Here is a 13,722-nt window from a genome sequence, read left to right as displayed (position 1 = left end):
ATAGTGTTAAATGAGGAACGGGTTACTGAAAAAAAGTCAGAAAATAGACCACTGAATGAAGCTGAAAACACATTATATCAGATCTTTAAAAAAAAAAAAACAATGAAAGTAGTTCAAATAGAGTTCAGACCTGCAAACCCACAAGCCTAGAACCAGACCCACAGCTCCAGTAATACCTGTTTGTGAGTCACCTTTGACAGGTAAATTGTTTCTTATCTTTCACATTCCCTTTCCATCTCCCATGTACCCTTTCTGTGTACATCTCCACAAACACAGGCCTAAGTTCATACCCATGGATTGGAAGCCATCTTTACATGGTCCAATAAAACATTTCATCTCCCAGCTTGACCTAGATACCTCAGGTCACACAGCTCCTTCATTGACCCAACCTCAGGAAAGCCAGATTACCACATTAGATACATATCAAAGGAAAAAGTCTATGTGCCTAGATCAAATTTGTAAAGAAAAAAACAGCATGAATAACCAAGACAGCTTATGTTCTATCAGACTAGTAGGTCTATAGATGAGGTATCTAAAGGGAACTGCCTGGATGAGCCTAAGACAGCCATAAAACTTATCAAAGAATTCAAGAAATTGAAAGAACACACAAGCAAACACATCACTGAAATCCCAGAGGATAACAATAGATGCTTCAGGGATGTCAAAGAAAGTAATGAAATGATGAAGATAACTCAGGATTTGAAAATTAATTCAATAAAATGATAGAAACATTAAAGTGAATATGTGCTAAAATGAAGATGGGGTGGGGAAACTAAATATCCCAACTGAAAAACTCAAGGAAAAGCCTTGCAAGTAGAATTAGTCAAGCAGGAAGGAGACTATCAGTGGTGCGGGAGAATTATCTGTATTCTGTCAATCATATTTTAATAAAACGCTGATTGGCCAGGCAGGCAGTATAGGCAGGAAAGCCAGACAGGAAGTAGAGGTGGAGCAAAGAGACTGGGAGTATTCTAGCAAGCTTCCTCTGCCAGTGCTGCCCAGACCACCGGAGAGGAAAGATGTAAGCTGCCCAGCTGAGAAAGGTACTGAGCAGTGTGGCTAACGTAGATAAGGATAATGGGGTAGCATAAGTTATAAGAACTAATAAGTAGCCTGACCTAATGCGCCAATCAGTTTATAATCTTATGGAGTCCTGTGTGTGATTTTCTCTTTGGGATTTGCCAGTTGTGGGGTACCAGGCGGGACAGAAACCCCAACAAGTTGGCCCCTCATGCTACATATCAGGACTTGAAGATTCAGTAGAGGACCAAGGCAAAAGATCTGTTTCAAAAAGCATAGAAAAACAACAAGTAGTAAATGTGAGTCACCATCAAAAAGCAAAATCTCCAAATTATCAGCATAGATGAGAGATAAAAATACAAGGTCAATGGCATAGACTAAATCTTTAACAATATCATAGAAGAAATTTTCCCCTAAACTAAGGAAAGACATACTCATTTAGATACAAGAAGCACACAGAACTCCAACTAGATAAGACCAGAAAGGAAACACTCCATGGCACGTCATAGTTAAAACACAGTTAAGTGTGCAAAAGGAAAAAATATTGAAAACTGCAAGAGAAAAAGCACAAATTACATATAAAGGGAAAACTATTCAAATACCATAAAAAACATATTAGCAGAACTAAGAAGATCAACACAAACCCCCAAAGTAGTAGGTGATTTCCACGCCCCAATTTCTCCAATAGATAGGTCACCTGGACAAAAGTTAGGCAGAACTTTGTCCAAGGCAACTGTTTAAGATGGAAGGGGGCCAGGTACTAGTGCCACATGGCTGAGGCCTTGCTGTGGTCGAACAGGTACTTCTGAGTCAGAAGGTGGTGGTTGTGTGCTGAGAGTATGTCACCATTTCCAACAATATCTACAGACCTAAGTTAAAATACCTAGCCTTTCTCTAAAAGCAGATGAACACCAGCCTTTCCTAAGGCCCCTATCATTTTTGCCTAGGCTGAATTTTTTTGTGTGTGCAGTGCACAACATGCCCCACAGAATGTTGCAAGGCCAGGCTGCCCTGGAACCTCAAGATGTTTGATGGGGCCCATCCACCTTATGATACAAAAAAGCAGATGGCTGCCCTCAAGGCTGTGCAGCTGAATCCGACCGGAAAATCTGCTTACATGGGGCATCTGGCTCATGAGTTGGGTTGGGAAGTATCAGGCAGTGACAGCCACCCTGGAGGGAAAGAGGGAGGAGAAGGCCATGATCTGCTGCTGGAAGAAGTGACACCTCACAACATTGTAGAAACAGGCAGAAAAGAGTGTGGAAAAGGAAACAAACAAGTTCATCGAGGTCTCCCAAAGCAGTGGAAACCTGGTATGAGTTTAGAAGAGATTGTGCCTCAAAAAAAAAAAAAAAAAAAAAAAGAAAGAAAGAAAAGAAAAAAAGAAAAAGAAATAAAATAAAATAAAATAGAGAGACCTCAGAATTGAATGACATTTTAGATCAAATGAACATGAAAATGTGTCTACCCAAACTCCAAAGAATACAGTCTACTCAACAGCCCATCTACGGATGCTTCTTTATGAACCACATGCAGAGTTATAAAGCAAACTTTAACAAACACAGAAGAATAAAACAACCTCATGTACCCTACATGAACTTAATTTTGCAAGTATTTCATGTTGAATTGTGTGTATATCTTCAAAATTGCATCAAAGTGGCAAAATATATGAAGATAACATAGTTTTGTGGGTTTTGACAATATATTGCCAAATAGCCCAATTAATACTATAAAAGTGAATAATTAAGTTGTATAATTTTCAGTGGATGATGTTAGCCTTTTTCATTTTACTTTTAACTATTAATTTTACAGTGAAAATTATAAATTAAGTATAAACAATATGGCATCAATTCATTAGTATAGCTTTTAATGTGCAGTAGTATTTTTCTTGAAATACTGAACCTTTTTCTTGAAAATGCCATTGTCTTTATTTCTGCATGTCTATACTTACAGATTTGTGCTCCTGATGATTTATATTCCAATGATTATTAGAGTTACTGTACTTTAGTTTTATTTATTTTTTATTTTATTTTATGTATATGAATGAGTATTTTGCCTGCATGTATGTATGTGCATCATGTATCTGGTGCCTTCAGACCAGAAGAGGAAGTAACAGACCCTGGAACTGAAGATAGAAACATTTGCGAGCCACCGTGTAGGAGCTAGAAATGGAAACCAGGTCCCCTGCAAGAGCAACAAGTCCTTTAACCACTAAGCCAATCTCTCCATCTCCTAGAGTTATTGTATTGGCACCATTTACTCTTCAGTGAAATTCAGTTGTTTCTAGGAGACTCATTAATTGATTTGCTACTCTAAATTACTAAAATCGCATGTTTTAGTAATATTTAGAACATAATTTTCCTCAACAAGATATATTAATATTTCTATTATAAATAAGTTTGGAATACAAAGGCAATATATTAACATTCCCATATTCTAAGAGGGGACATAAGGGAGTTTTTATACTTTGAACTGAGAATTTGGTGAGTAATGCTTAAAGCAATATTTTGATCTACATCACTTCTACATGAATTGACCTTTTTATTTCTTGGCTAGCTAATTTGACTTAAAAATCTGTTGTTAAATTATCTAGCAAAGCATTAGTACTATTATCATGCCAACCTCCCCGTATGGCATTTGTATTTAATTTCTCTTGCAGATGTAGAAAGCAGAAGACAGTCTGTAAGAAAGGTACCAGTGGCATTATTGTTTTATGTATCTTAAATGTCTGTGATAACCTTCCTTTCAAATATGTGCATAATAAACTAGAAAAAAGAAAATAAGTAGCAATTGTATAATGTTATATGGACTTCACAGTAAGAAAATATGATTGTAGCTTTTATTTGCTTTAACCTTTTCCTCTAATATTGACATCTTAACACAGTTAAGTTATCATTTAAGAACAAGAGATCTCAGCCTGTGTGTTCTGACCTCTTGGCGGTCGACTGACCCTTTCACAGGGTCATATACCAGATACCTTGTGCATCAGATATTTATATTATGATTCATAACAGTAGCAAAATTACAATTATGAAGTAGCCACAAAAATAATTTTATGGGGCTGTTCTTCGAGAAAAGCAGGATTCAATTCCCAGAACCCACACGACAACTCACAACTGTCTTGTACTTTGGTTTCACAGGATCTGACACCTTCACACCAATGTGCTTAAAATAAGTTGAAAAATAACAATTTTATGGTTGGTGGTCACCACAGCACAAGAAACTGTATTAAAGCGTCACAGCATTAAGAAGGTTGAGAATCACTGCTCTAGACGAACAGGGAATACATGCATGCTTATAATCACGATGTAAAAAATTGTGGCTATATACATAAAACAATTGCACAGTCACACATGAACACACACACACACACACACACATTTATTTTTCTTTTAAGTAATGCGAAATGAAATGTCTTTTCAGAGCCCACAATAAGAAATAGATTTACTTCATACTAATCCATGATTTTAGCTTGTGGAGCTTAGATTATTTTCTATTCAGTTTTCTTGCCTAGTGAATTAAAAGGAAACAAAATGAAGGACTAATTTTCTCGGCCACAAAGCCTAGCCCTACTCAACCTATTTCAGGTTGAGGATATGCTGAATAGGAAAGGCATGAGTGGAACTGTAAGCACTTTCCTAGGACTATAAAATTCCTAATAGAGTGCAGATTCTTTCCTCGAGACAAGTATTCTTATATGTAGGTGTGGTGAAACTCACATACATAAAATACCCATATAACAGAGTTGTATAGACCTCAGAATGAACATTTTAAGATGCAGCTTTAATACACTGCATCTTAAATACTGCATCTTTGATACTTTTATAAAGTAATTCTCTCTATCATACCCTCTTATTACATCTAAAACCATTATGTGCCTTGAGCACTTGGTTAATCTTTAGCTTAAATTCTACATCAGCCAGGTGTCCTCCTAAGGTTCACATAAAAATTGAACCTCGTTTAAGTGTGAAATAATCCTGTTGCTTCTATCCGAAAGTGAATGACCCCAGGATTAGATCAGATAAAACACACTCAAGCTAAAGTGCACAAGGTGGATTATGCAAGAAAAGAGGATTTAGGGAAGAATGGATCCACAACTTTTTGTTAACACAGAGAATGGCGGCTTTTGTAAGCAACATTTGTGGAAACTCAACTGGAGCTTTAGAAGCTCGGCCTTTGTTGTGCATTTCTCTGCATACATTTGCTTTGTAGTTAGGCATGCTAACTTCGGAAGCCATGCTGGGCTGAGACTCGCGCTCATTTTGCCTAATGAAAGGCTGAGGATGTACTTTTACTCATACGTTCTTATTCTGTCTCCTTTGAAGTTTATTAAGCTCTCCTGCAAGACCTGAAGTTCATTTGGTTGTTATTATCGTGACCACAAATTAAGTATCTGTTCCCTGGGGAGTAATAAGCCTCACTATAAAGCTATACTTACTATAACGTTTACTTAATTACTACTGTATTGCTCCTTACTCTTAAGAAACAAAACATAAGACACCTATAAATGTCTATGTCTATTAAGGCACTTCTTGAATTTAATGATATACTTGTGTGATGATTAATGAACTTTTGTACTTTCTCTATGTTACAAGTTTATATAGAAAAATACACACACATATCTATTAATGTAGAGATAATGAAAGAGAATTGATAGCTATATAGGCAAGCACAGGCTAAAGATGATTTAAGCATTATAGAATATTTTCCATTGGAATTTTCGTATCATAATTCTATGTTGCTTTCTGAGCCAAAGTTCTCCTAGTATCCTAAGGAGTGGTCTTTCACCCCTGACTTGCCAGGTACCACACTGAAATGACACGACAAGTTTAGATTAAATATCTATAACATTTCAGTCTTTTAATTGGAGAGGGAAATAGACTTTTTTTACACCATCTGTTGATGCCAGTTTGTAAAACAGCCACTCAGGGAATATCTGCTTATCAAGAAGTCAAAATCTTTCCCACTCAATTACCTTTACCTTATTAGAATTAACCTGTTACACAGCTATGCATTTTTTATCTAACAGATGTCTAAGTATTTGATGTCAGTATTGGATATCAGAGGGCACTCATATATGTTTTTTAACCATTTTTGATAATACTGTAGTTGAAAGTGATAATAAAGTAGATAATTACAAAAGACAAGCAGCGGTTGAAGTCTGTGTATACAAACTACAACTTAACGTAGTAGAAATTTTGTAGTGCTAGTGTTCGAACCTATGGCCTCATGCATGTTAGGTAATAACTCACCCTCTGAGCTATAGCCTAGCTTTGGATCACTTAAGTTTTGATGGAGATTCTCTTATTACAACTGAAGTCTTAATAAAAGTCTAATAAATACAGATGTTTCAGAATTTTGCTATGCTATAATTTGTCACTGTGAAAAGTATTAAATATTTGCTATTCCAAAAAACTATCATATATTTATTCATTGAAAGAGAAATTGCTGTATTACACATAGAATAAAATGTGATTCAATATTTAATAAAAGATATAAATACTGCAAAACAGTCATCCTGAACATCACAAGTACATAATTTTTACCAGGATAATATTTTATTATATATATTCATTTATGACTTACCTTAAATTCCTTAAGACTCACTAATTAAGTTATTAGAGAATAACTTAAATAATTTGCTCAAAATTACACTATTTCATTAGATAAAGAATGACTAAAATTTTTAAAGGGATGTGGAGATCTAAATGTTCATGTATCTACTAGAAGATTTCTAAGTATGAGATATTCATATTACAGAAAGTAAGAAGTTATTGAAAAATTTATTAAAAATACATCTTGCTTCTCAGACACATAGCATACAATTTTTGAGAGATTTCTCATCCATGCATGTTATTTTTCACAGAGAAACAAAAGAAATGATGGCGAGGAATGAGAATCACTAACTATACTTAGAAACTGACAGGCATCCTTTACAATGAGCCTTAGGACCAGCAAAAAGGCTCAGGAAGTAAAGACACTTGATACAAAGCTGGATGATCTGAGTTTGAGTCCTAGAACACTTATGTGGAAGCTGTGAAATGTTAGATGGGGTTGATGGAGGTGTCATGAACGTACAGGGTACCTGGAGAAACAGAATTTTTCTTTAATCAGAACAGATGAAGGGCCGCCATCTTTCCATGGAATTGTTACTGTTGCACATGGCCTGTGGTGTGGCTCGCTTGGGGGTTTTTATAGGACAGAAAAGGGGGAACATTGGGGATGGAAGAGTCCATCTGCCGGATGGTTCCCCTGCAGTCTGAAAGTGGTAGGTACCAGTGGGTTTTTATGTGGCTCTCCTTATCAGGAGCTCCCACAGGTGGTATCAGTCAGCTTTCCTGCCCAGAACTTCTCCATTCACCTAAGACTTTTACCTGAAATTAATCAATCCTTCAGACATGACTTCTGCAAGTTGTCCTATGTGTGTGCTATGGTTCTCTCTCTCTCTCTCTCTCTCTCTCTCTCTCTCTCTCTCTCTCTCTCTCTCTCTCTCATACACACACACACACGTACACATGGACATACATAAATTGACACAAAATGAATGGATGAATGAATGAATATTTAAAAGTGTTTAAAACATCTTGTATCAAAGAAGTTAGGAAATACTTTGGAAAGAGTGACAATGGAACTACACATATCAAAATATAATAAATGTAGATAAATTTACATTACTAAATACTTCCGTTGAAAATAAAAATAAAAATCTCAGATCAATAGCTTCAGTCTTTATAATATAAATTTTAAAAAAAATGCTCCCAAGGAAAGCACATGAGTTAAAGTAAAATAGATCAAGGAGGAAATCACTGAAGTGGGTACCAGAAAATCAAGAGAAAAATCAATATGGCCAGAAGCTGCTTCATTCTAGAATGATCATAACAAATGTAAATTAGATAAATTAAAAGTGAAAAATATCATTTAAAAATCTAAAATGTAAAAAAGATAGCAGAATAATGTGAATACCTTTTGACAATAAGACTGACAAGTAAAATGAAAGTGCTATGTCTTTATAAAATAGTTCTGGATAACCGAAGAATTGAGAACATTTTCTTACTCATTTAATGAAGCTAGTGGTGCTTTGAAATTAAAACTAAGAAATAAAAAGTCCTTTCCCCAAAAACTGCCAGTATTCTTCCTAAGTATGAAATAAAAATTTTAAAAGTTTTAGAAAATGAAATCCAACAATGCACATAAAGATGTTCTATTATACGACCTGTTGAGAATTATTCAGGTAATGATCTAACATTTAAAATCCAATCAATACATTTCACTATATTAACAGAGAAAAATGGAATCCATATCAATATTTTAATAGGCATTGAGAATATATTTCTTATAAAATCCCTTATGCACTTAAAATGAAGACACAACAAAAGAGAAATGAAGAGAAAACTCAATTGGAAGACAAAATAAAAACTACAGCTAACATCACATTTAATGATAAAAAAGCTAAATGCTTTTCATATAAAGTCAAGAATAAGTTGATGACTTAATTTTAATTTTTTTTAAAAATGTTTAAATTAAGTTTAAAGCAAAGGATCAAGAAAACTAAGAAAATCAATAACTGGATTCAGAAAGAAAAAAGGATTCTGTTTACAGACAATATGATGATTATTTCTGTAGAAACTTAAACATAATATATAATTTTAAAAACTACTGAAAATTATCAGTAACTTTTTTAAAAAATGAAAATGTGATGAATATGATATTGAATATGATGCTGAGGATAGTCTCAGAGCACTTACCAACAATGCTCACGTCCTTGTGTTCAATCGTCAGCACTACCAAACAAAGGACAGTTAATCTTTCCTACACAATAAAAATTGCCATGAAAACAAAATATTATTTTCATAACATAAAATGTCAACACTCAGGAATTAATATTTCAACAACTACAAAATACTAAGAGTATTCCTGAAATGAGATGGAAAAAACCTAATGAAGGAAAAGACATACTCTGCCCAGAGATCAGAAAATTCAATTTTACCTAAGATATTGACTTCCAGGGCCTAGGAGATGGCTCAGCAGTGGAGAGTATTTTCTGCTCTTAAAGAGGATGTAGGTTTGGTTGCCAGCATCCACATTGTGCCTCACAAATCACCTTTAAGACAGGGAAACTATACCCATACAACTCATTAACATGGCTTTCTAAACAAGACCTGAACACTCTAGCACCAGTTAGTATCTATATGAATGTAGAATAAATCGTGTGAGGCTCCACTCCTAGCTGTTACAAGCAATTAACAATTGCTGAGAATGGAAAAATTTATCTTCCATCTGTATGATCCCCTGAATGATTATCCAATATCTACTGGTCAGCTCCAGAAGCACTCACATAGGTAACACTGAACTCCACAGATTGTTTTTATACATTTATTCATTTGCATGCATATATAATAATAAAAGCTTAAAAAAAATGGAGGCAGTTGATTTGGGGGTGGCAAACCTAGGAGGAGTGAGATAGGGCAGAGGGAGAGGGACAAGATGTAATTATATTTTAAATAAAGAAAAAAAAGGGGGAATCAGGAGGACCTTGGATGAGTTAACTATCTTGGTATAACACTGGTTCATGGGTACATTCAGGTGATATTTTAAAAATATTAACAGTTGAGTATATAGTGGTTATATCTTTAAGAAACTGTCAGATATTGGAAAATGTTTATCCTCAATGACTTCTGATCTTAATTGTTCTGGGTAATGGGTTGCGTGGATCTGTAAGGGCTCTTAACCAAAAGAAATTCCAGTTTAAACACTATTTCTCTTGAGGAACAAAATAAAAGCATTTTTAGTATTACAGAAGGAGATCTGTTTTCGTTTTGTATGTACAGAGTATGTCAAAACCTCTTACTCATGCCATGTCCCTAATGAAAACAATACTGGCCTTCCAAGATGAACACAAACAAAGGTGAAGTCTGTTATATCCCACCCTGAGGTCAATTCTGACTTTTCTGTGGGAGACAAAGTTCTGTGTGACTCACCTCCTATGAATTTCACAGTAGACTTAACAATTGCTTTGCTGAGAATTCACTACAAAACAAATATGACAATGTAGTGTATTTAAATCAAGAAACAGTAGCAGATGATTTATATTAGTTTATTGTAGAAAGTCTCAAGAGAATTTTATTAAAAACAGCAACTTAGTAATTCTCTTTACTTGCTCATTCCTTTGTTTCCTCAATAAACTGTGAAAAAAAATCCCTACCTGAGTCATCCATGTTCTTTTATATAACACCAGTAATCTCCCAAGGGTTCACTAAATTTAATCAGACAGTATACTCTTTGGCTTATTGATACCTGTGCATCTTGCCATCAAAAAAAAAAAAACCCCAAACCATGTTATGTACCACTCTAATTGAGTGGATAATAAAGTCTTGAGTTAATGTACAATCTAGAAAAAAAAAAACCACATTCAGAGCTATCAGTTGTTTGTTAACCATGCTTTGTATTCTAATCTTCCTTCACATAAATATGGGATGCAGTAACTGAAAATGAATCTTTTAGAAGGGACAAGGGCTGACCCCACATGTTCACAAACAAGTGTGAGAGATATTGCAGGTGACATATGAGAGGAAAAAGGTGATACAGAAGACACTCAATATTCAAAATTTCTGCTTAAATAATTGAACTATATTTTGGCTTGTGGTTTTAGAGGCTTCAGTCCATGGCTACCTGTACCCATCTACTCGGCAAAATACCATTGTAGTAGAAGTGTGACAGAATAGAGCTGGCCACATCATATTGGAAGGAAACAGAAGGCATGGCAGGAAGTGGCTAAAGAATGCACCTTCAAGGATTTAGCTAGTGACATATTCTTTCCAGGCAGCTTAAGCCCCCAAAGTTCCCAGAACCCCCCCCAAATTATCATCTTAAGCTAAGAAAAATGTTGCAAAACATGTGTTTGTAGAGGAAAATTTTAAATTCAAATATAGAATGTGGAGAAATTAACAAAATACATATTAAGAGCAGGACTTATGATGTCAACATAATGTTGACTTATGATAAAGAAATCCTACTAATAGGTAGCTTCTTGTTTTATCATTATTTTTGTGAATCAGAAGGTAAATTTAACAATTTACTCACAATAAGTTCAAATTGGGGTCAGCTGAGATAATTCAGTGAGTAAAGGCTCTTGTCATGAAGTTTAACACATGGAGCCCACATGACTGAAGGAGAGAACCAACCCTATAAATTACCCTCTGATTTATACACACACATGCATACACACATGCACAAATATAAATTGCTTACGTTCAATTTCAATTGCATTTTTAAACAGAGTTTTTAAAATACCCTTTCTAATTCTACTGGTTCAAATTTAATTTTCAATTAGTCTTAGAAAAATTGGGATGATTTTATCTGATGTAAAATTGTCAAGATGTTGTCACCAATGCCCAAAATGTGATAGCAGGGGTGATTTTCGAGTTTTTATATAGAGTAGTAAAGTACAACCATTGTGTTGACATTCTTTATAGATCAGTGTAACATGAGTGTGGGCTTGTTGGGGTTTCTGTCCCGCCCGGTACCCCACAGCCAGCAAGACCCAAAGAAAATCACAGAGTCCACATTAAGTTATAAACTGATTGGCCCATTAGCTCAGTCTTCTTATTAACTAATTCTTACATCTTACAGTAACCCATAATTCTTGTCTGTGTTAGCCATGTGGCTCGGTACCTTTTCCAGCAGGGCAGGCTACATTTTGCTTCTCTGTGGTCTGGGCAGGAATGGAGGAATGGGCTTCCTCCTTCCTAGCCTTCTCCTGTTCTCATTGCCCCGCCTCTACTTCCTGTCTGGTTGACCCGCCTAAACTTCCTGCCTGACCAATCAGTGTTTTATTAAAATACATGATTGACAGAATACAGATAATTCTCCCACACCAGATCAGTAAGATTCAATGGGCATTAAATTCATTTTAAAGATTTGCTACATAAATGCAAGTATCTGTTATATTTCTTTATTAGCCAAAACATGAGAATTCTTTTAATGACTAGTATGTTTTTGCAAGAATTGACTTAACATTTGAAGAAAAGCAAAGAAGGAGGAGTCTAATATAAAAAGCATTTTTTCCCTTAGTGTAGACTCCACTTATATAGAAATCTCTTGTAGAACATCTTCCCATACATTTTATTCATTTGCATTATTTTTTCTGCAGTATGATTATCCTATGTACTTAGAAATGGCATCTTAGTTCCTTGTCTTCTTTTTTCATTCTTAACGCAGATATAAACATGTGTCAGATATACAATAAAGCCAGTTTGTTAAGTGCTATGGGAGGTCAAGCCAAGGGTCCTATGTATAAATAGTGTTACCACTAAAAGAGCATATGAATACACACTTCAAGTATGAGGTCAAGTACTCCAACAGCCTCTACATCCGATACTCAATTCGTCTGTATTTCAAAGGCCAGTCAGCTACTTATATGTTGTGGAATATTACTTTAACTATATGAAGATGTGTTGTATTTGTTCATGTTACATTTGTTTAATTATGTAAAGATGTGCTGCTGTTTCATCTTGCCTGTGTAAGGCACCTGATTGGTCTAATAAAAAGCTGAATGGCAAATAACTAAGCAGTAGAGAGGTAGGTCAGGCTGATATGCAGAAAGAATATGTAGGAGGAGGAATCTAGGCTTGGGAGAGAGAGAACAAAGAATAACGATGAGAATGAGGGAGAAAGAAAGAAAGACACCCGGGGCCAGGCAGGCAGACAGCCACCAGACAGACAGACATGGAGGAAGCAGTGAAAGCTGGAAACATGGAATGAAATAAAGGCAAAAAGTATTGAGAGAAAATGTAGATAGAAAGAAACAGATTAAATTAAGTGATAAGAGCTAGCAAGAAGTAAGTATAAGTTAAGGCCAGGCATTCATAACTAAGTCCCCATTTCATGATGTTAAGGTTGCCTGTCCAAGAAAGCCTGCTACACGTATGCAGTCATGGGATAGTTTTGAGCCAAAGCTGTGTTCTAAGAGTACAGTATATTCTGTGCCCTACAACATTTTAGACTCAAAAAAAATCCTTTGGCTTGGGTAAGACATATATTATGTGAGTGATGAAAATGTGGAGACTAGGAGTGAAATGTGCCCAGCAATTCAGTGTAAGCATAAATGATGCCATGATTTAATCTACTAGTGTGGGCCCTTCGTCACATCAGACCTTAATTAACCATCTTATGTAACATTAGACATAACATTCTAAAATATGAGACAAATAGGATTTTCTGTATTTCCTCCTATGGTTTAAATTCTTGAAAAACTTTTTTGTAACATCTATTTCAATCAGATCTGATGCATGCATTGATTATAAATATTTTTGTTGAATGAATGCAATATTTAAAGTTTAATTTCTAAAGGTCAAAAGCAGGCTGCTGGATATTGAATAACATAACTGAAACACTCTTAAGAATACATATACTTAGGCACCACGTTTTAATTTAACTTCCTGTTATTACAGTAACTAGTCTCAAAATGGCTCCCTATTTATGCAATATGTTAGCTGCAATGTTACTTAAATTGAACAGATGAATGTCTTCTAATAATGTATGTTTACTTCATGAACTTGTCGGCAATTACATTGTAATTATGCCTCTGTAGGTGCTTTTTACTGACATATAGAGCACCAGTGCATTTTAAATGTAATTGCAGTTCTCTGTACCATTTAGCAAGGCTGAAAATTGTTAAAGGTTTGTAAATTACCTACATTTAGA

The 13,722-nt window shown here is 35.1% G+C and overlaps 1 pseudogene; it reads left to right on the top strand.

The window, feature by feature from the left end:
- LOC125412036 (large ribosomal subunit protein uL13 pseudogene) overlaps positions 1 to 2,339 on the top strand; it is a 38,703-nt pseudogene extending 36,364 nt beyond the window's left edge.
- Positions 2,340 to 13,722: the final 11,383 nt, after the last annotated feature.

The sequence above is a fragment of the Myodes glareolus genome, chromosome 4 (assembly GCF_982192425.1).
Source record: "Myodes glareolus chromosome 4, mMyoGla1.1, whole genome shotgun sequence".
Taxonomy (NCBI): domain Eukaryota; kingdom Metazoa; phylum Chordata; class Mammalia; order Rodentia; family Cricetidae; genus Myodes; species Myodes glareolus.
Note: the sequence above shows the minus strand (reverse complement) of the source record. Positions and strands in the feature narration are given on the sequence as shown.